The following is a 22913-nucleotide window of genomic DNA, read 5'->3' on the forward strand; positions in this document are numbered from 1 at the left end:
TTCTGCTATTTTCTCCTATTCGACTGTCTTCATTATCTTTTCAAGGAGGAGTTCTATCCTAGTGAGTGTATCTTCTTCTCTACTTCTTTTGAGTTCTTCAAGGATGAGTTCCATCCTAGCAAGTCTATCTAAAGGTGATTGGGTAGGTTGTAATGGTTGGTTGGGGTTGGCTTGTGAATGGAATTGGTTGTTTTGTGGTTGTATGTTCTGAAAGTGGTATGAGTCTTGTGGGTAGTGGATTGAGTTTTGTGGATGATGAAATGAATTGTATGGATTTGGGATAGACTTTTGTGCTGAGGCATACTCAAATGATGAAGAATTTAGGCATGTAAAACTTGGAGGTGAGGTTGTATAATTGAGAGGTGATGGCTCTTGATGAATGGGGTATGAATGAGTGAAATCTCTTTGATTTTGATCTTCCCAGCCACAACTTGAGTAGTGATCAATTTCACCAAAATATGGACCATTTTTTGACCCTGGGAAGCACCCCACTTCATGTTCTTGATACTTCCACCCACCATGAGCATAGTAAGGTGGATCATTCTGTGGTGGTGGAGAGTTTTCCATGAAATTTGATTGACTACCATATGATGGATGCTCCTTTCTTTCCTGCAAAAAGCTCTGTCTCAAACAATAGTCACCAAAAGAAATTGGAATCTCCATTGTCACAGATGAGGAAATTTTCAGTGAGGCAATATCACAAACAGTTGGTTAGCAAAAGAAAATAAAGAAACAAAAGAAAATAAAAATAAAAGAAAAGTGTCTAATCTAGTAAATCAATCAACCGGCAGTTTGTTAATCACAATTAATCCCCGGCAACGGCGCCATAAACTTGATGCAGGTGGAAATTGTCTCTCAACAAATTTCCTTCTACAAGTGTACCGAATTTTTCGTCAAGTAATAACTCACAAAAGAGTGAGGTCGAATCCCACAGAGATTAACGAATTAAGCAATCAATGGGTAATTGATTATCCTAGTTAGACGAATCAGATTGGAGTGATGAGCAGCAGGAAATTTAAATGGCATAAAAGTAAAGAAAGCAATAGAGTGCAGAGAAGTAAAATGGCAAGTAAATGTAAGAACTAAAAATAAACTAAACATTTGGATCAAGAGATATTGCAATCCTCCGGATCAAGTTCATTTTCATCTCTTCCTCAATCAATGCACTCATTGATCTCCTTGGCAATCTTAAGTGATCGAATTACAATTACTTGTAATTCAATCTCTTAAATCTTGATCAATAGCCAATTCCTTGGTCAATTGTTCATGAGAAGAGATGAAGTATGGTCACTGATTATACCACATGCATTCCCAAATCAAGTGTTGGAGGATTATAGTCACATATCCTTCCAAACCCAATTTGGTACAACATGAGAAAGCATTTCTAGCCTGATCTCTTCATTCCTCTTCCAAGGTTCAGAAGAGATCCAAGTATGAATAGCTTCTTTTCCAAGATAACTACCCAATTGGATGAAGATCGAAAGCTTTCAAGCAAAATCAAGAGAAAAGATAGAAGAAGAAGAATAAGAACTACACTTAATCCATTGAACCACAATAGAGCTCTCTAACCCAATGTAAAGAGTTAGTTGCTCATTGTTCTACCAAAATAGAAAAAGAAAGAAAGTGCAGAAAAGTAAAGATGAAGATTAAAACTGAAAATAAAACTTCAACATTCATAAAGGAAAAGTACAAAGAAAGAAAAGGAAAAGTGTGTGAGGGGAGGGAGTCTGAAGACCCCTCTTCAATCCCCTAATTCCTGAATTCCGAATTCCCTCTTGACTTCAATGTAAAAACTAAGGCCTTTATATAGGCTCTCCTAAATTACAAAATGAAATTAAAAGCAAATTACACTTAAATGAAAATTCCTATTCTAGATGATTCTTGTGGCCTTGATTGGTTGACAATTGTGGGATTGCTTGCTTGAGCTTTGAAGCGGACTTGAGAGAAGTGAAATAAAGTTGAGGTCCAGGTGCCAATGTTAGTGCTACCGTTAGCCCACTAACGCTACAAGTGTGGCGTTAGTGCTGAAGTTAGTGTGGCTAACGTCACACTTGCTACTAGTTGGTATTTTTGGGGCTTAAAAGATGCCTCTGGTTTGTGCTCCAATTTTATGCCCACTATAGAGTATTATATATCGTTGGAAAGCTCTGAATGTCAGCTTTTTAACGAAACTAGAATCACCTCAATTGGAGCTTTGTGGCTCAAGTTATGCGTGTTTGAAGAAGGCATGGTCAGGCTGCCAGGTGGGACTTTTGCCCACGTTAACTACCACGTTAACTAAGTTAACGTGGGAGTTAACGTGGCTCATTGTGGCTTGTGTGGCTCCTTCCAACGTTAGTGACAATGTTGAGTGTCACTAACATTGGCCATCACCTTCTTTCATCCACGTTAGCTTCCACGTTAACTAAGTTAACGTGGAAGTTAATGTGGCTCATTGGGGATTGTGGGTTGCTTCCAACGTTAGTGACAATGTTTGGTGTCACTAACGTTGTCGACCACCCTTGTCTCTTCACGTTAGCTTCCACGTTAACTAAGTTAACGTGGGAGTTAACGTGGCTTATTGCAACTTGGGCCAACGTTAGTGACAATGTTGAATGTCACTAACGTTGGCTTCCCCTTCTCCCCTTAACGTTAGAGGCCATGTTAACTAAGTTAACGTGGCAACTAACGTGGCCACTTATGAACTTGGTCCAACGTTAGTGATAATGTTAAGTGTCACTAATGTTGGCTCCATTTCCTTTCTTCAAAGTTAATGCCACTAACTTTTCTCACTAACGTTGGGGCTTTCCTTCCTTCCACGTTAGTGCCCACGTTAGTGTAACTAACGTAGCCACTAACGTGGCTCTTCTCTTCTTCTTTCGGCCTGAAATCAATCAAACAAGGTGCATCAAAGTCTTGCTCTTAATCATGGATTATGCATCATCCAATTTATCATATAATTCATGCATAATTCTCATGAAATCATTTAAAATTCACAATGTTTGTTTGAATCATGGTATGATTGAATATCTACCCAAAACTAGCTTATTTCCTAAGGAAATGCATGAAACTAACTTAAAAACAGTAAAGAAAAGGTCAGTGAAACTGGCCAAGATGCCCTAGCATCATGCTTCTGGCGCGAGTGCGGCCTCGCGCCAGCACAACTCTCTGTTCAAATTAATTTATTTGCCAAAATTGGGGTGACGCGATCGCGTGGGTGACGCGATTGCGTGGATGGCCATTTTTGGAAAATGATGCGGCCGCGTGGGGCACGCGGTCGCGTGGGAGGGCTTGGGCTTCTAGCACGAGTCCAGCCCAATTCCAGCATAACTTTCGGCCATGCACCTTTTTGACGTCGAAAATCAGGGCACGCGGCCGCGTGGGGCACGCGGTCGCGTGGGAGGCCATTATGCCCATGTGACGCAGACGCGTCAGCGACGCGATCGCGTGGGTCGATTTGTGCCACTGGCACGCCCCCAGCCACGCTCCAGCGTGACTCTCTGTTCATTTTTATTTTCTCCCCTTTCCTTGCGACCCGGACGCGTCGCTGATGCGGTCGCATCGCGTGGCATCTTTTTTTTTTATGCAGTATGCAGAATGCAATGCTTAATGTGAATGCTATGCATGATTCCAGGTTCAATAAAATAAAATAAAACTCAAAAACAAATAAAACTGAATAAAATTAAAATTGCAAAAGGAACGATCATACCATGGTGGGTTGTCTCCCACCTAGCACTTTTAGTTAAAGTCCTTAAGTTGGACAATTGGTGAGCTTCCTGTTATGGTGGTTTATGCTTGTACTGATCCCGGAATCCCCACCATTGTTTGTACTTCCAGTAGCCTCCGAGGTCCCAAACTAGGCGCAGAAAGCCTTCAAGTAAGTTAAAGCAAGTGACAAGGCCCCAAGAGTGCTGATTTCTAGATTGAATTCCGGGGTCCCATAACTTGCTTTTGCACCCATCTTCTTGTTGATCATCATTTTTCCACTTGGGTGGTGAACAGTCAGAATTCTCACTGAGACATCCAAACAGCTTCCTAGACCCATTCAGTTGAGCTTTATACCAACCTTTGTATTTAAACTTAAAGCTTCCAACCATGATGAACCTTACAGGATAACTCTTACTACTGACCATCTTCCTCTTACTCTTGATGCCACAAAGAGCTCTAAGTTGACCATCCGTCTCCTGTAGCCCATATTCAAGCGGGGTTTGAAAGCTAAGGGATATGAATTTTACCCACTTGAATGTTGTGAAGGATGTTGGCAACTTAGGGGGAGGTGTTTCTAATGAAATTGCAAGCTTCACTCCCTTGTGCTCTTTTCTGATAACTACCACCTCTTTGCAAGCTTCTTCAATTTCAACCTCTTCCTCTTGGTAGCTTTCTTCCAATTCAATCTCCTCTTCATTGCTTTCCAAGGGCATGGGAGGTTGTGCTTCTCCTTCTTGAATCTCCATCACTTGATCAACCTCTTCCAAGTCTTCAACTGTGATATGCATTGGAGGTTGTACACCTTCCTCAGCATCAATTTCAACCGTCTTGGAAGGAGGCTCGATGTCTTGACTTTCCTATGGAGGTTCAGCATCTCCTAAGTCTTCAACCAATTTTTCTTCTTTGATAATTACAGCTTCCTCCGTTTGTTCCAGTACAAAGTCATTTTCCGTACTGTCCACCGGAGTTTCTCGTGTCTCATTCATGCTACGTTCATCATTAGATTGCCCACATGAAGCCATGGGGATTCCTTGAGTGTCTGAACGTCGGGAAGCTAATTGACTCATTATTGCTTGCCCCAATTGATGAATGGTTGCCTGAAATCGATCCACTGTTTCCTTGAGACGATCCTTTGTCTCTTGATGCACCCGGCTTTCATAAATAGGATCATAGTGCTCTTGGATTGATGGATATGGAGATGGTGAATGTTGAAGTGGTGGTTCTTGTGAGTAATTGGGTTGGAATTGGGGTGGTTCTATATATGGTTCATATGGCTCATAAGGTGGTTGGTATGGTGGTTGAGGGTTAGGGTCATATGGAGGTGAATGGCGGAAAGGGGCTTGTGAGTTTGGTGGTCCAAAGTTATGTTGAGGAAAGGGTTCACAGGCATATGGTGGTGGTTGTTGATAGTTCATTGGAGGTGGTTGTTGCCATGAGGGTTGAGTAAATCCTTGTGGCTCCTCCCATCTTTGATTATTCCAACAGTGATGCCTGTTCTCATTATAGTTTCCATTCCTAACAACAACATTGGAATCAAACTTGAAACAAGAGGGGTGAGAATTCATAGTAATTAATAAAAATTAAAAACAAAAATAATTAAACAAGCAAAATAATATTTTTTTTGAAAAATATTTACAATAACCAATAATAAGGCACACGTTTGCAATTCCCCGGCAACGGCGCCATTTTAACGTTAGGATTTTTGCCAGTAAAGAAATTCATAAAAACAGTCGCGTTGTAGATATAATCTCTAAACCGACAGAAATCCCTTCGTACAAATGTTTGGTTGTCACAAGTAACAAACCCCTTTAAAATTGATAACCGAGTACTTGAACCTCGGGTCATTTTCTCAAGGAATTGCAGGGAGGTATGTTCTTATTATTGGTTATTGATGAGCGGATAATTTGTACGCTTTTTGGCATTGTTTTTAGTATGTTTTTAGTATGATCTAGTTAGTTTTTAGTATATTTTTATTAGTTTTTAGTTAAAATTCACTTTTCTGGACTTTACTATGAGTTTGTGTGTTTTTCTGTGATTTCAGGTATTTTCTGGCTGAAATTGAGGGACCTGAGCAAAAATCTGATTCAGAGACTGAAAAGGACTGCAGATGCTGTTGGATTCTGACCTCCCTGCACTCGAAGTGGATTTTCTGGAGCTACAGAAGCCCAATTGTCGCGCTCTCAACGGCGTTGGAAAGTAGACATCCTGGGCTTTCCAGAAATATATGATAGTCCATACTTTGCCCAAGATTTGATGGCCCAAACCGGCGTTTAAAGTCACCTTCAGAAATTCCAGCGTTAAACGCCGGAACTGGCACCTAAATGGGAGTTAAACGCCCAAACTGGCATAAAAGCTGGCGTTTAACTCCAAGAAGAGTCTCTACACGAAATTGCTTCATTGCTCAGCCCAAGCACACACCAAGTGGGCCCGGAAGTGGATTTTTATGTCATTTACTCATCTCTGTACACCCTAGGCTACTAGTTTTCTATAAGTAGGACCTTTTACTATTGTATTGAGATATCAGGGGTAGCTATCTTCATTTTATGCTATCTTAGATCATTGGGAGGCTCGCCATTCGGCCATGCCTAGACCTTGTTCTTATGTATTTTCAACGGTGGAGTTTCTACACTCCATAGATTAAGGTGTGGAGCTCTGCTGTACCTCGAGTATTAATGCAATTACTATTATTCTTCTATTCAATTCCGCTTGTTCTTTGTCCAAGATATCACTTGTTCTTCAACTTGATGAATGTGATGATCCGTGACACTCATCATCATTCTCACCTATGAACGTGTGACTGACAACCACCTCCGTTCTACCTTAGATTGGGTGAATATCTCTTGGATTCCTGATACACGATGCATGGTTGATCGCCTGACAACCGAGTGCTCGCCTGACAAACGAGCCAGCCATTCCGTGAGATCACAGTCTTCGTGGTATAGGCTAGAACTGATGGCGGCATTCAAGAGAATCTGGAAGGTCTAACCTTGTCTGTGGTATTCTGAGTAGGATTCAATGATTGAATGACTGTGACGTGCTTCAAACTCCTAGCAGGCGGGGCGTTAGTGACAGACGCAAAAGAATCACTGGATTCTATTCCGGCCTGACCGAGAACCGACAGATGATTAGCCATGCTGTGACAGAGCATAGGAACGTTTTCACTGAGAGGATGGGAGGTAGCCACTGACAACGGTGAAACCCTTGCATAAGCTTGCCATGGAAAGGAGTAAGAAGGATTGGATGAAGACAGTAGGAAAGCAGAGAGACGGAAGGGAAGGCATCTTCATACGCTTATCTGAAGTTCCTACCAATGAATTACATAAGTACCTCTATCTTTATCTTTATGCTTTATTCGTATATCACTTTACCCATTTGAGTCTGCCTGACTAAGATTTACAAGGTGACCATAGCTTGCTTCATACCAACAATCTCCGTGGGATCGACCCTTACTCGCGTAAGGTTTATTACTTGGACGACCCAGTGCACTTGCTGGTTAGTTGTGCAAAGTTGTGTTTATGCCAAGGTATTGAGCACCAAGTTTTTGGGGCCATTACTAGGGATTATTTGAGTTGTGAAAAGTAGTGATCACAATTTCGCACACCAAGTTTTTGGCGCCGTTGCCGGGGATTGTTTCGTGTATGGACAACTGACGGTTCATCTTGTTGCTTAGATTAGGTAATTTTCTTCAGAGTTCTTAAGAAGGAATTCTAGTGTTTCATGATGATCTGTTGAAGTCTGGCTGGCTGAGAAGCCATGTCTAATCTTATTGGACCGAGGTTTCAACTAATCATCACAAGAGCTTGTTGATTTCTATCAATCTTGCTATTGGAGCAATGATCTGCTAAGGCTTGGCTGGCCATTGGCCATGTCTAGTGTTTGGACCGAAGCTTTCTCTGAAAGCTTGGCTGGCTGAGAAGCCATGTCTAATTCCTGGACCGGAGTCTTAGACTAGCATTGCAATGATTCCTGGAATCCAAATTAAGAATTCTGAAACTTTTATTTTCTACTTCCATATAATTTTCGAAAAAAAACACAAAAAATTTCAAAATCATAAAACCAAAAACATTTTATGTTTCTTGTTTGAGTCTAGTGTCTAATTTTAAGTTTGGTGTCTTGCATGTATTGTTTATTTGATCTTGGTTCTATTTTCAAGTCAATAGTACAGGGAACTGAAGATTCAGAACATGCAGCAGAGGAATTACACAGAAAAAGCTGGGCGTTCAAAACGCCCAGTGAAGAAGGACAGACTGGCATTTAAACGCCAGCCAGGGTGCCTGGTTGGGTGTTTAACGCCCAAAAAGGTAGTGCATTGGGCGTTAAATGCCAGAATGTGCACCATTCTGGGCGTTTAACGCCAGGATGGCACAAGGGGGAGGATTTTGTTTTCAAAACAATTTTTTTTCAAGTTTTCAAAGTTTTTCAAAATCAAATCTTTTTCAAATCATATCTTTTCAATCAAATGTTTTCAAAATCAATTTCTTTCCTTTTTCAAAGATACTTGCTAACAATTAATGATTTGATTGAACATTTTAAGTATGTTGCCTTTTCTGTTGAGAAAGGTTTAATGTTTGAATCATATCTTTTCTTGTTAGCCAAGTCATTAACTTTTAAAATCAAATCTTTTTTTTAAAATTGTTTTCAAATCATATTTTCTCAATCACATTTTTTTTAAAAAACCAATCATATCTTCTTAACCACATCATTTTCAAAATAGTTTTCGATCAAATCTTTTTGACTTCTAATTTCAAAATCTTTTTCAAAAATCACTTGATTCCTTTTCCACTTTGAGTTTTCGAAAATTATCAATCAATTTTTCAAAATGATTTTAAAAACTTTTTAATTAATTTTCGAAAATTATCTTCCCCTCTTCCCACATCCTTTTATTTATGGAGTACCACTCCTTCTCAATGCACAATTCGAACTCTATCTGATTAAGTTCGAATTCTTCTACCTCTTTCTTCTATTTTTCTGTTCTTCTGACACCTCAAGGAATCTCTATACTGTGACATAGAGGATTCCACATTTTCTTGTTCTCTTCTCTTTCATATGAGCAGGAACAAGGACAAAGGCATTCTTGTTGAAGCTGACCCTGAACCTGAAAGGACCTTGAAGCGAAAGCTAAGAGAAGCTAAGGCACAACTCTCTACAGAGGACCTAACAGAAATCTTCAAAGAAGAAGACATGGCAGCCGAAAAGAACAACAATGCAAACAATGCAAGGAAGGTGCTGGGTGACTTTACTGCACCTACTCCCGACTTCTATGGGAGAAGCATCTCTATCCTTGCCATTGGAGCAAACAACTTTGAGCTTAAGCCTCAATTAGTTTCTCTAATGCAACAGAATTGCAAGTTCCATGGACTTCCATTGGAAGATCCTCATCAGTTTTTAGCTGAATTCTTGCAAATCTGTGACACTGTCAAGACTAATGGGGTTGACCCTGAGGTCTACAGACTTATGCTATTCCCCTTTGCTGTAAGAGACAGAGCTAGGACATGGTTGGACTCACAACCTAAAGAAAGCCTGGACTCATGGGAAAAGCTAGTCAATGCCTTCTTGGCAAAGTTCTTTCCACCTCAAAAATTGAGTAAGCTTAGAGTGGAAGTTCAAACCTTCAGACAGAAGGATGGAGAATCCCTCTATGAAGCTTGGGAAAGATACAAACAATTGATCAGAAAATGTCCTTCTGACATGCTTTCTGAATGGAGCATCATAGGTATTTTCTATGATGGTCTCTCTGAACTATCCAAGATGTCTTTGGATAGCTCTGCTGGAGGATCTCTCATTTGAAGAAGACGCCTACAGAAGCTCAAGAGCTAATTGAAATGGTTGCAAATAACCAATTCATGTACACTTCTGAAAGGAATCCTGTGAACAATGGGCAAATCAGAAGAAGGAGTTCTTGAGATTGATACTCTGAATGCCATATTGGCTCAGAACAAGATATTGACTCAACAGGTCAATTTGATTTCTCAAAGTCTGTCTGGAATGCAAAATGCACCAAGCAGTACTAAGGATGCTTCATCTGAAGAAGAAGCATATGATCCTGAGAACCCTTCAATGGAAGAGGTGAATTACCTAGGAGAACTCTATGGAAACACCTATAATTCTTCATGGAGAAATCATCCAAATTTTTCATGGAAGAATCAAGAGAGACCTCAACAAGGTTTCAATAACAATAATGGTGGAAGAAACAGGATTAGCAATGGCAAGCCTTTTCCATCATCTTCTCAGCAACAGACAGAGAGTTCTAAGCAGAACACCTCTGACTTAGCAACCATGGTCTCTGATCTAATCAAAGCCACTCAAAGTTTCATGACTAAAACAAGGTCCTCCATTAGGAATTTGGAGGCACAAGTGGGACAGCTGAGCAAGAAAGTTACTGAACTCCCTCCTAGTACTCTCCCAAGCAACACAGAAGAAAATCCAAAAGGAGAGTGCAAGGCCATCAACATGGCCGAATTTGGAGAGGAAGGAGAGGAAGTGAACGCCACTGAGGAAGACCTCAGTGGGCGTGCACTGACCTCCATTGAGTTCCCCAATGAGGAACCATGGGAATCTGAGGCTCAAAATAAGACCATAGAGATTCCATTGGATTTACTTCTGCCTTTCATGAGCTCTGATGAGTATTCTTCCTCTGAAGAGGATGAATATGTCACTGAAGAGCAACTTGCTAAATACCTTGGAGCAATCATGAAGCTAAATGACAAGTTATTTGGAAATGAGACTTGGGAGAATGAACCCCCTTTGCTCACCAAAGAACTGGATGACTTGTCTAGGCAGAAATTACCTCAAAAGAGACAAGATCCTGGTAAGTTTTCAATACCTTGTACCATAGGCACCATGACCTTCAAGAAGGCTCTGTGTGACTTAGGGTCAAGTGTAAACCTCATGCCTCTCTCTGTAATGGAGAAGCTAGGGATCTTTGAGGTGCAAGCTGCAAGAATCTCATTAGAGATGGCAGACAACTCAAGAAAACAAGCTCATGGACTTGTAGAGGATGTTTTGGTGAAGATTGAAAATCATTACATCCCTGCTGATTTCATAGTCCTAGAGACTGGGAAGTGCATGGATGAAACCATCATCCTTGGCAGACCCTTCCTAGCCACAGCAAAGGCTATGATTGATGTTGATAGAGGCGAACTAATCATTCAAGTGGATGAAGAATCCTTTGTGTTTAAGGCTCAAGGATATCCCTCTGTCACCATGGAGAGGAAGCATGAAGAGCTTCTCTCAAATCAGAGTCAAACAGAGCCCCCACAGTCAAACTCTAAGTTTGGTGTTGGGAGGCCACAACCAAACTCTAAGTTTGGTGTTGAACCCCCACATTCAAACTCTAAGTTTGGTGTTGGGAGGTTCCAACATTGCTCTGAGAAAATGTGAGGCTCCATGAGAGCCATCTGTCAAGCTAATGACACTAAAGAAGCGCTTGTTGGGAGGCAACCCAATGTTATATTTTATATATTTTTCTTTTGTTATTTTATGTTTTTTTTTTGTAGGTTGATGATCATGAAAAGTCACAAAATCAATTGAAAAAGCAAAAACAGAATGAAAAACAGGAAGAAAAATAGCACACCCTGGAGGAAGAACTTACTGGCGTTTAAACGCCAGTAAGGCTAGCAGGTGGGCGTTTAACGCCCAGTCTGGCACCATTCTGGGCGTTTAACGCCAGAAAGGGGCACCAGACTGGCGTTAAACGCCAGAAAAGGGCAAGAACCTGGCGTTAAACGCCAGAAATGGGCACCAGCCCGGCGTTTAACGCCATAATTGGCTCAAAACGTGATTTTGCATGCCATTTGGTGCAGGGACGACTTTTCCTTGACACCACAGGATCTGTGGACCCCACAGGATCCCCACCAACCCCACCACTCTCTCTCTTCTTCACCAATCACCTTAACACCTCTTCCCCAAAAACCCTTCACCTATCAAATCCCATCTTCCTCTTCACCACTCACATCCATCCTTCATAAAACCCCACCTACCTCACCTTCAAATTCAAACCACTTTCCCTCCCAAATCCACCCATACATGACCGAACCATGAGCCCCCCTCTCCTATATAAACCCTTCTTCACCCCCTTCATTTTCACACAACCTAAACACCACTTCTCCCCCTCTTTGGCCGAACACAAAGCCATTCCCTTCTTCCTCATTTCTTCTTCTTCTACTCTCTTCTTTCTTCTTTTGCTCGAGGACGAGCAAACCTTTTAAGTTTGGTGTGGTAAAAGCGTTGCTTTTTCGTTTTTCCATAACCATTTATGGCATCCAAGGCCGGAGAAACCTCTAGAAAGAGGAAAGGGAAGGCAAAAGCTTCCCCCTCCGAGTCATGGGAGATGGAGAGATTCATCTCAAGGGTGCATCAAGACCACTTCTATGAAGTTGTGGCCTTGAAGAAGGTGATCCCCGAGGTCCCTTTTTCACTCAAAAAGAGTGAATATCCGGAGATCCGACATGAGATCCGAAGAAGAGGTTGGGAAGTCCTTACCAACCTCATTCAACAAGTCGGAATCTTGATGGTTCAAGAATTCTATGCCAATGCATGGATCACCAAGAACCATGATCAAAGTGTGAACCCGGACCCAAAGAATTATCTTACTATGGTTCGGGGGAAATACTTGGATTTTAGTCCGGAAAATGTAAGGTTGGCATTCAACTTGCCTATGATGCAAGGAGATGAACATCCTTACACTAGAAGGGTCAACTTTGATCAAAGGTTGGACCAAGTCCTCACTGACATTTGTGAAGAGGGCGCCCAATGGAAGAGAGATTCAAGAGGGAAGCCGGTTCAATTGAGAAGGCATGACCTCAAGCCCGTAGCTAGAGGATGGTTGGAGTTCATCCAACGCTCAATCATTCCCACTAGCAACCGGTCCGAAGTTACCATAGACCGGGCTATCATGATTCATAGCATTATGATTGGAGAAGGAATAGAAGTTCACGAGGTTATAGCTCAAGAGCTTTATAAGGTGGCGGACAAGTCCTCTACCTTAGCAAGATTAGCCTTTCCTCATCTCATTTGTCACCTCTGTTATTCTGTTGGAGTTGACATAGAGGGAGACATCCCCATTGATGAGGATAAGCCCATCACTAAGAAAAGGATGGAGCACACAAGAGACCCCACTCATCATGAGATCCCTGAGATGCCTCAAGGGATGCACTTTCCTCCACAAAACTATTGGGAGCAACTAAACACCTCCCTAGGAGAATTGAGTTCCAACATGGGACAACTAAGGGTGGAGCATCAAGAACACTCCATCATCCTCCATGAAATTAGAGAAGATCAAAGGATCATGAGAGAGGAGCAACAAAGACAAGGAAGAGACATTGAGGAGCTCAAGCACTCCATAGGATCTTCAAAAGGAAGAAAGAGCCGCCATCACTAAGGTGGACCCGTTCTTTAATTTCCTTGTTCTTTATTTTCTGTTTTTCGAATTTTAATGCTTATATTTGTCCATGTTTGTGTCTTGTGGTCATTAGTGTCTTAGTGTCTATGCCTTAAAGTTATGAATGTCCTATGAATCCATCACCTTTCTTAAATGAAAAATGTTCTTAATTGAAAAAGAAAAGAATTGCATGAATTTTGAATTTTATAGCAGTTTAATCATTTTGATGTGGTGGCATTACTTTTGTCTTCTGAATGTATGCTTAAACAGTGCATATGTCTTTTGAATTTGTGGTTTATGAATGTTGGCTCTTGAAAGAATGATGAAAAAAGAGACATGTTACTGAGGATCTGAAAAATCATTAAAAATGATTCTTGAAGCAAGAAAAAGCAGTGAATACAAAAAAAAAGAGAAAAAAAAGAGAGAAGGAAAAAACGAAAAAAAAAAAGAGAAAAAGAAAGAGAAAGAAAGAAGTAAAGTTGTGATCCAAGGCAAAAAGAGTGTGCTTAAGAACCCTGGACACCTCTAATTGGGGACTCTAGCAAAGCTGAGTCACAATCTGAAAAGGTTCACCCAATTATGTGTCTGTGGCATGTATGTATCCGGTGGTAATACTGGAAGACAGAGTGCTTTGGGCCACGGCCAAGACTCAATAAGTAGCTGTGTTCAAGAATCATCATACTTAACTAGGAGAATCAATAACACTATCTGGATTCTGAGTTCCTAAAGAAGCCAATCATTCTGAGTTTCAAAGGATAGAGTGAGATGCCAAAACTGTTCAGAGGCAAAAAGCTAAAAGCCCCGCTCATCTAATTAATACTGATCTTCATAGATGTTTTTGGAATTCATTGCATATTCTCTTCTTTTTATCTTATTTGATTTTTAGTTGCTTGGGGACAAGCAACAATTTAAGTTTGGTGTTGTGATGAGCGGATAATTTGTATGCTTTTTGGCATTGTTTTTAGTATGTTTTTAGTATGATCTAGTTAGTTTTTAGTATATTTTTATTAGTTTTTAGTTAAAATTCACTTTTCTGGACTTTACTATGAGTTTGTGTGTTTTTCTGTGATTTCAGGTATTTTCTGGCTGAAATTGAGGGACCTGAGCAAAAATCTGATTCAGAGACTGAAAAGGACTGCAGATGCTGTTGGATTCTGACCTCCCTGCACTCGAAGTAGATTTTCTGGAGCTACAGAAGCCCAATTGGCGCGATCTCAACAGCGTTGGAAAGTAGACATCCTGGGCTTTCCAGCAATATATGATAGTCCATACTTTGCCCAAGATTTGATGGCCCAAACCGGCGTTCAAAGTCACCGTCAGAAATTCCAGCGTTAAACGCCGGAACTGGCACCTAAATGGGAGTTAAACGCCCAAACTGGCATAAAAGCTGGCGTTTAACTCCAAGAAGAGTCTCTACACGAAATTGCTTCATTGCTCAGCCCAAGCACACACCAAGTGGGCCCGGAAGTGGATTTTTATGTCATTTACTCATCTCTGTACACCCTAGGCTACTAGTTTTCTATAAGTAGGACCTTTTACTATTGTATTGAGATATCAGGGGTAGCTATCTTCATTTTATGCTATCTTAGATCATTGGGAGGCTGGCCATTCGGCCATGCCTAGACCTTGTTCTTATGTATTTTCAACGGTGGAGTTTCTACACACCATAGATTAAGGTGTGGAGCTCTGCTGTACCTCGAGTATTAATGCAATTACTATTGTTCTTCTATTCAATTCCGCTTGTTCTTTGTCCAAGATATCACTTGTTCTTCAACTTGATGAATGTGATGATCCGTGACACTCATCATCATTCTCACCTATGAACGTGTGACTGACAACCACCTCCGTTCTACCTTAGATTGGGTGAATATCTCTTGGATTCCTGATACACGATGCATGGTTGATCGCCTGACAACCGAGTGCTCGCCTGACAAACGAGCCAGCCATTCCGTGAGATCACAGTCTTCGTGGTATAGGCTAGAACTGATGGCGGCATTCAAGAGAATCCGGAAGGTCTAACCTTGTCTGTGGTATTCTGAGTAGGATTCAATGATTGAATGACTGTGACGTGCTTCAAACTCCTAGCAGGCAGGGCGTTAGTGACAGACGCAAAAGAATCACTGGATTCTATTCCGGCCTGACCGAGAACCGACAGATGATTAGCCATGCTGTGACAGAGCATAGGAACGTTTTCACTGAGAGGATGGGAGGTAGCCACTGACAACGGTGAAACCCTTGCATAAGCTTGCCATGGAAAGGAGTAAGAAGGATTGGATGAAGACAGTAGGAAAGCAGAGAGACGGAAGGGAAGGCATCTTCATACGCTTATCTGAAGTTCCTACCAATGAATTACATAAGTACCTCTATCTTTATCTTTATGCTTTATTCGTATATCACTTTACCCATTTGAGTCTGCCTGACTAAGATTTACAAGGTGACCATAGCTTGCTTCATACCAACAATCTCCGTGGGATCGACCCTTACTCGCGTAAGGTTTATTACTTGGACGACCCAGTGCACTTGCTGGTTAGTTGTGCAAAGTTGTGTTTATGCCAAGGTATTGAGCACCAAGTTTTTGGGGCCATTACTAGGGATTATTTGAGTTGTGAAAAGTAGTGATCACAATTTCGCACACCAGTTATGCAAAGGCATGTTTTGGGGTTTTCAAAAGGGTTGAGCAAGTAATGTAAAATAACAAGTCGTTAAAATAATAACAATAAAATCTCTTGGCAAGGTATAAGAATTTAGAAGTCCAAGTCTAGTTATCCTTATCAATAATAATGAAAATTGAATCGTAACTCCACTTAGTTAACCCTTGCTAGAGCAAGGGAAGGTCAAGTGACTAATTAGTGAGATCTTCAAATCCTAGTTAATTCCTAAGAACAGATTGGGATTATTGAAGTTCAATTTAATTAGCAAGATAACAATTATCAATTATGCTGTTGAGTTGGATAACTCCTGAGTTACTGATCTCTTAACCAAAACCAAAAGGAAAAATATCTAAACTAAATTAAAAGCATTCACGTAAATAAAGCAATCAAACTACGTCTAAACATAAATTCAAGTCATAACATGGAAAGAGTCACAAGCCAATTGGGCAACATAAATCAAATATAAATAAAAGTATTAGAGTAAATTAAAGTAGAAAATATAAAGTAAAAGGAATATTAAACCTGGGATCGAGAGTCACTCTTAAAAACTAAGAGAAGTCCTAAATCCTAGTTTCTAAAAATCCTAATTTCTAATCCTAATCCTAAGAGAGAGAGAGGAGAGAATCTCTCTCTCTAAAACTACATCTAAAACATGAAAAGTGAATTATGAGTGAATAATTATGAATACATGCATTCCCCCACTTTATAGCCTCTAATCTGTGTTCTCTAGGTCGAAAACTGGGTCAAAAACAGCCCAGAAGTCACTTCCAGCACTTTCTGGTCCGTACAGGTCGCGAAAAAGTGACGCGGCCGCATGGCTCACGCGGCCGCGCGGGTTGCGTTCCTGCTAGGTCACGCGTCCGCGTGACTCACATGTTCGCATCACCTGGCGTTGGGGCAGCTATGGCAAATTATATATCAAATCGAAGCCCCGGACGTTAGCTTTCCAACGCAACTGGAACCGCGTCGTTTGGACCTCCGTAGCTAAAGTTATATCCGTTTGAGTGCGAAGAGGTCAGGCTGGACAGCTTAGCAATTTCTCCAACTTATTGTATTCCTTCCACTTTTGCATGCTTCCTTTCCATCCTCCAAGCCATTCCTGCCTTATAATATCTGAGAACACTTAACACACATATCAAGGCATCTAATGGTAATAAGAGAGGATTAATAATAAGCAAATATAAGATCAAAAAAGCATGTTTTCAATTAAAGCACATAATTAGGAAGGAAAATGTAAAACATGCAAATAGTATGAATAAGTGGGTAAATAGTAGATAAAAACCACTCAATTGAGCACAAGATAAACCATGAAATATGGGTTTATCAATAATGCTTCCTCACTTTCATAAATGCAAAGGTCCTTCCATGGCAAGCTGTATGTAGGGTGTCACCGTTGTCAATGGCTACTTCCCATCCTCTCAGTAAAAATGGTCCAAATGCTCTGTCACAGCACGGCTAATCATCTGTCGGTTCTCGATCATGTCAGAATAGAATCCATTGATCCTTTTGTGTTTGTCATCACGCCCAACAATCGCGAGTTTGAAGCTCGTCACAGTCATCCAATCCTTGAATCCTACTCGGAATACCACAGACAAGGTTTAGACTTTCCGGATCCTCATGAATGCCACCAACAATTCTAGATTATACCACGAAGATTCTGATTAAGGAATCTAAGAGATATTCATTCAATCTAATGTAGAACGGAGGTAGTTGTCAGGCACACGTTCATGGATTGAGGAAGGTGATGAGTGTCACTTGATGGGGATATTTTGGTGGAAAAATGAATTTCTCCCAAAACAACACCAATCTAACCGGCAAGTGCACCGGGTCGCATCAAGTAATAAAAACTCACGGGTGTGAGGTCGATCCCACAGGGATTGAAGGATTGAGCAATTTTAGTTTAGTGGTTGAATTAGTCAAGCGAATCAAGATTTGGTTGATTGAGTTGCAGAATTTAAATTGCATTGAAAGTAAAGAGAACAAGAGATTAAAGTGCTGAATCTTAAGGAACAAGAAATTAAATGGCAGAAACTTAGATTGCAAGAAATGTAAATTGCAAGAATCTTAAATGACAAGAAATGTAAATGGCTTGAAATGTAAAGGGGATTGGGACTTAGATTTGCAAGAATTAAACCAAGAAAAGTTAAATTGCATCAAACAGAAAGTAAATGGGAATTGGGTTTGAAACAGATTCGAAACAGGAAATTAAATGAACAATTAAAGCAAGGTGCAGAGAATTGAAATGAGAAATTGGATCTCAGGACCCAGAGACTAGAAAACCAAGTCTAGATCTCAATGCCTTCCTAGATCCAACAAGAACAATCTCAAAGGAATTGTAAATTGAAAGGAAATTAAATGAGAAAGCAAGTAGCAGAAAAGGAAATTCAAATTGCAGTGAAAGTAAACAAGATCCAAGGTGAGATTGAAACAGAATTCCTTCAATTCTCCAACCCAAGATCCAAGACAAGAGTATGTGAAATTGAAAGCAATTAAACTAAGAAATTCAAAAGCACTCAAGCTCCCAAAACAGAAAAGAAAACTCTCTAAAACTCTAAAAAGGGAAGCTCTCAAAACAGAGAAGAAAGCCTTCTAAAAACTAAAAAGGGAAGCTCCCCGAATAAATTGAATCTAAGCCTATTTATACACTTTCTTCAATTGATCTTCAAGCCTTGAGTTGGGCCTTTGCTCTTGGTGGATTTGGGTTGAAAGAGGCCTTGATTGATTGCTCTTGAAGTTTGGAGAAGAACCCAAGTGAACCAATTGAACCGGAATTGAGTTTTGCAAATTTGGATTCAAAGTTAGCCTCAAAGTTAGGGGGCTAACTTCAAAGCTAACTTTTTCTAGCAGCAAAACAAATTTGCTGCACTTCACGTTTGGGCCAACGTTAGGGGGCTAACTTTGACCCTAACGTTGGCCTTGCTTTGAGTTGGAGTGGCGCCAACGTTAGCCTCCAAGTTAGGGGGCTAACGTTGGCGCAAACGTTGGCCTTCCTGGGAGCAAAATTTCATGCCAACGTTAGCCTCCAAGTTAGGGGGCTAACGTTGGCGCTAACGTTGGCACACCCTGGGGAAGATTTCTTATGCCAACGTTAGCCTCCAAGTTAGGGGGCTAACGTTGGCGCTAACGTGGCTAGCCCTGGGAGGAATTTTTAGCTTCCAACGTTAGCCTCCAAGTTAGGGGGCTAACGTTGAGGCTAACTTCAACTCCAACTTCATTCTTCTTGGTTCAATTTCACTTGATTCCTTGTCTTCTCTTAGCTTCTAGCCATTCCTTCTCACTTCAATCCTTTTCCAAGCTTTCTTCACCTATCATAAATCAACCAAACACATCAAAGCTATGCTTGAAATCATGAGATGATCATTCTATCCTAATATGCACCAATTATGGCATCAAACCTCATGAAAAAGCATTAATTCACATATGGTTGATTCAATCAAAGGAAGCATGAAAATCTACCTAAATTAGCTTGCTTAAGCCTCAAGAAAGTGCATAATTCAAGTGAAAACAAAAGAAAAAGACTAGTGAAACTAGGCTAAGATGACTTGTCATCACAACACCAAACTTAAAGCTTGCTTGTCCCCAAGCAAGAAATGACTTATTAAGAAGAAAGAATGAAATGAAAGAGAATGTTCATGCTAGCAGAATGTTATTGGTAGTTCATGGGATTTTGTGTGGATATGCAATACTCACTCCTTATTGATTCTTAGGCCTAGAAAGTCTCCTTCAAGCTTCAAGCAACCTACTGCTATGACCTCTCATTATTCCTTCATCCTTGGCTATTACTTTGTTCAAAGCTTTATTTGAGTGTCATGTGTAGCAAGTTCATTTTCTTTTCTGTATACTTGACACATTATTCACCATGGACACTTGGCTCACCTTTCCTCTTAAACATTGATGCCCAGCACCTTTTGTTTTGGTTACTAAATGCCTTGTAGTTAGGTTGCTCTTGATAGTGGATTTTCAGCTGATGATCCCGGATTAGTTAATCCAAGTCACCGAGTGTTGAAGCACTCCAAAGAGCTTAGTAGTCCAAGCAGATCCTAATACACAGACACCACAGGCATATATTTTTGGAGGTTCAAGCTATTGGTGTCCAGCTTTGTTTCTTTTTTTGTTTTCTTTGGTTCTGCCATCTTTTGGCTATTTCTTTTCTTTCTTTCTTTTTATTTTTCTTTTGAACCAAGGATTTTCTTTATTGAGATTCATAGACAGTAAGTTACTCTATACTTAGAAAAAGACATCCTAGCCCTTTATTCACTAAAAGTGAGTTTTTATACAATCACACACATACCACCACTTACTATTATTTTACTTCTTTCTAACAGAGAATTATCTCATTTCACAATCAAACATTTCTTTTATTGAATTAAAGATGCAGGGGACATAACATGCTCTTAGTCAAGTGAAAGTAAACACACAAGCACAAACTTAAACTAGCTTACTTATTTTAAGATAATGCAAAGACTATTAAGATGACAACTTAAAAGATGCAAGGACACTTCAATCAGATAGAATGTATGCTTTTTCTTTGTAGTGATGAATAAGGAACAAGTCCACCTTTTATTTGTCATGCTTCTTCTTTCTTCTTTCATATACTTGGTTGTTGGAGTTCCCTGTGTCCATGTTTGTTGTCTGTTGACCCCTCCAAAACCCAGCTTTGTTCATTGTCTCCTCCACTCTATCTTCAAGCATCATGGCTTTGTTTGCTTCTATTTCACTTTTCTTTTTGAAGAACTCTTCATATGTTGGGAATGCTGGATCCATGTTGTGCAGATGTTCACCAATATAATTCAGTTTGATTTGACTATTAATGTTGTAATCGGCTTGGACTTCATATCTTGCATCTTGGAGAGTCGTAAATTCATTGAGAGCTCTCATGGTTTCGGCCTGCATTTGTGCTATCTTCCCAAATGCCTCATGAGATTGAAAGGCATGCTCCTCTTGCATTGCAACGAATTTTGACTCAAACTCAATTTGTTGGTTCATCATTTTCAGCTGCCATTCTTGTTGTTCTTGGTGATGCTTCAAGTATTGTGAATGGTACTCTTGTTGCCTTTCTTGAATTCTTGTGTACTGGTGTGACAGTTGATGACAAGTCATCATATACCCATTTTTCAAGCTAATTTCACTTGTTTTGTTAGCATTTATGCACTTTCTTGCATCCTAAGTAAGTGATTTGGAGTGAAAATGCACAACTTCTCTAAATCAAGCAACCACCATGAAATTAATGTAAAATCATGAGGTTTAAGCTAATTTTAATTGCATTTTAATTGATTTATAAGCCTCTTGAATTTAGTGATACTTTGAGTGGTTGTTTGGTTTATTATAGGTGAAGAAAAGAAAAGAAAATGAAAAGCGTGGCATAAAAAGTGTAGCCGAGGAAAGAAAAGCGTGGCCGAATCAAGGGAGAAGTGTGCCGAACTCATAGTGGAAGCAATCTTGCCCTCCACAAGGGCAGAATGCCCTCTAGGAGGGCAGCATCAAGTGACCAAGCAAGCAAAGGCAACCCTGCCCTGCCCACTCTAAGGGCAGAGCACAAAATGGTGCCTTGGAGCCAAGAGAAGCAAACTCTGCCCTGCCCTTGTGGAGAGCAGGATCGGGCTCCATGAGAAAGAAATCCAAGGAAAAATAGCTCCCATGCAAGCCACAAGGTTCGAACCAAGAACCATGAGGAAGCCAAGCCTTGAGACCAAATAGCGTGCCAAGAAATCAAAAGAAAAAGTAGCGTGTTTGCAAGCCACCAGATTCGAACACGGGCCATGAGATTGGGAACCTTGCCCTGCCCTTGGCGCGGGCAGGGCAGCATTTGAAATTGGCGCATCACACACAAGACCTTGGCGCACCAACTCTGCTTCCTGGCGCACCAAACCATTCCTGCCCTGCCCTTGGCGCGGGCAGGGAGCATCCACGCGTCAACGTGCTTCGCGCGCACGCGCGCTCCTCAAATCTGGCCGTCCCACGCATCAACGTGCAGCACGCGCACGCGCGCTTCTCAATTCTGGCAGCACCAAGCGCAAGCACGCATCACGTTCTGGCGCAGCAGCTTTCCCGCCCTGCCCTTGGCGCGGGCAGGGCAGCCTCTGGCGCACCAAGCTCATGCCAGACACGCACCAACTCGCACCAGAATCGCACATGGCCGCACCAACTCCAAGCACCAAGCATCAATTTTCTGCCCTGTCCTCCACAAGGGCAGGGCAGCCTCCTGGGAGTGGTTTTTGGGCCAAAATTCAAATTAAAAATTGATTTGAATTCATTTCTTCTCCAATCCAAAAGCCCATCCAAATCCCATCATCCAAGAATAGAAAGTGTATAAATAGGACTTAGTTTGATGTAATTAGAACTTTTAGCTACCTTTACTTTTGAGCTTTGCAATTTTGGCTTTCATTCTGAATTTTTGAACTTCTTTTGAGCTTTCTTGAGAGATTTGTCCGAGCACCAAGAGGATCAAAGGAGAATTGCTTGATCTCCTTCCTCAATTCCCTTGGGCAATTCTCCTCTTCTGTTTTCTGAGTATTGGGTGTGTGAAATTGGGGAAATTCTGTCCCAATTCCCATTCAAACTCTTTGCATTATATTTTCTGCATAATTCAATCCAAATTCTGTTCTTCTACTGCTTCATCTTTAATTTTCTGTCAATTGTTTAGTAACTTCAGATCTGGAAGGAAATTGGGTTTTAGGCTCTGCTACCTAAGCCCTTGGGATCCTGAGATCACGTTTGGTTCCTCTGTGAACCTTTACTGCACTTTAATTTCCTTGCTGTTTAAATTTCCTGTTTGCATCCAATTCATTTCTGCTACCTTCTTTACTACAATTTACTTCTTCTTGTTTAGATCCTGCAATCCCATTCCTCAATTCCCCTTTACATTCAGCAATTTATCTTTCTTGCCATTTAAGTTACTGCAATTTAAGTTTCTTGCACTTTAAGTTTCAGTCATTTACTTTCTTGCTCTTTAAGTTTCTGCACTTTTACTCTTCTGTTCTTTATTTTACTGCATTTCTCCCTTCCCCCTTTACATTTACTGTCATTTAATTTCTGATAAACACAAATCACTCAACCAAAACTTGATTCGCTTGACTAAACCACCCACTAAACTAAAATTGCTCAATCCTTCAATCCCTGTGGGATCGACCTCACTCATGTGAGTTATTATTACTTGATGCGACCCGGTACACTTGCCGGTGAGTTTTGTGTTGGAT

General features: G+C 40.8%; 1 non-coding gene across 1 annotated transcript; it reads right to left on the bottom strand.

Moving 5' to 3' along the window:
- Positions 1-9273: 9273 nt before the first annotated feature.
- Positions 9274-9381, bottom strand: LOC130964747 (small nucleolar RNA R71). The gene has a single exon (XR_009080823.1). It is a non-coding gene; the product is annotated as a small nucleolar RNA R71 (small nucleolar RNA).
- Between the last annotated feature and the right edge of the window lie 13532 nt (positions 9382-22913).

Source organism: Arachis stenosperma, chromosome 2 (assembly GCF_014773155.1).
Source record: "Arachis stenosperma cultivar V10309 chromosome 2, arast.V10309.gnm1.PFL2, whole genome shotgun sequence".
NCBI classification, from domain to species: domain Eukaryota; kingdom Viridiplantae; phylum Streptophyta; class Magnoliopsida; order Fabales; family Fabaceae; genus Arachis; species Arachis stenosperma.